At 45.1% G+C, this 889-nt stretch overlaps 1 non-coding gene across 1 annotated transcript; it reads right to left on the minus strand.

The window, feature by feature from the left end:
- Positions 1-245: 245 nt before the first annotated feature.
- Positions 246-319, minus strand: Trnat-ugu (transfer RNA threonine (anticodon UGU)). The gene has a single exon. It is a non-coding gene; the product is annotated as a tRNA-Thr (tRNA).
- Positions 320-889: the final 570 nt, after the last annotated feature.

Genomic DNA, 889 nt, shown 5'->3' on the forward strand with positions numbered 1-889 from the left:
AAAACTAACAATTAATTGCTCTTTGCAAAGGTTTTTAATTCATATTGCAGTTTCTATACCTTGAATTTTATGGTACCAAATTTGACCTAATTAACGCCTAGGTCAGTTGTAACAGAGGGGGCGCTTGTGAGGATGCCCTTTAGTCAAAGCCGAAACATAATCTATTCAATAAACATAAATTTTTCACCAGGTTCGCCATCGCAAATAATAAAGGAGATAATATTAAAGGAGACAAGGAGAAGAAGTGATCCTGCCCGGAAATCGAACCCAGGACCGCAGGTTTACAAGACCTGTGCCTTAACCACTTGGCCACAGGAGCTTCATGATTAGGCTGGTTGAAATTCAAACCTATAAGTGGTCACTTAACCCTAACACCCAAAAATCTTACAAAATCTTACGATGAAAAAATCTGCGCATGCATGAATCCCAGGGTCTGCGAAGACGCAATCACCCGAAGTGTTATATGCGCACGGAATTGCTGGCCGGGCAGCAGTAACCCGTGTAGCTACCGGTCCGTGATCGTGTGCTTGGCATGCGAGGGTCAAAGGTTCGAATCCGGGGTGCCAAGTCAAAATTCTTCTTCTCCTTGACTTTTTCGGATCTTCTTTGACTTCCGATCCCAAAAGCAGGGTCCAGTGTTAGGGTTAACTAAGATGTATTTTTCCAGATTAGAGCCTACCCTAACCCTAACACCCAAAAATCTTACAAAATCTTACGATGAAAAAATCTGCACATGCATGAATCCCAGGGTCTGCCATGACGCAATCACCCAAAGTGTTATATGCGCACGGAATTGCTGGCCGGGCAGCAGTAACCCGTGTAGCTACCGGTCCGTGATCGTGTGCTTGGCATGCGAGGGGTCAAAGGTTCGAATCCTGGGGGTGCCAAG

Source organism: Amphiura filiformis, chromosome 9 (assembly GCF_039555335.1).
Source record: "Amphiura filiformis chromosome 9, Afil_fr2py, whole genome shotgun sequence".
In the NCBI taxonomy this organism is placed as follows: Eukaryota; Metazoa; Echinodermata; class Ophiuroidea; order Amphilepidida; family Amphiuridae; genus Amphiura; species Amphiura filiformis.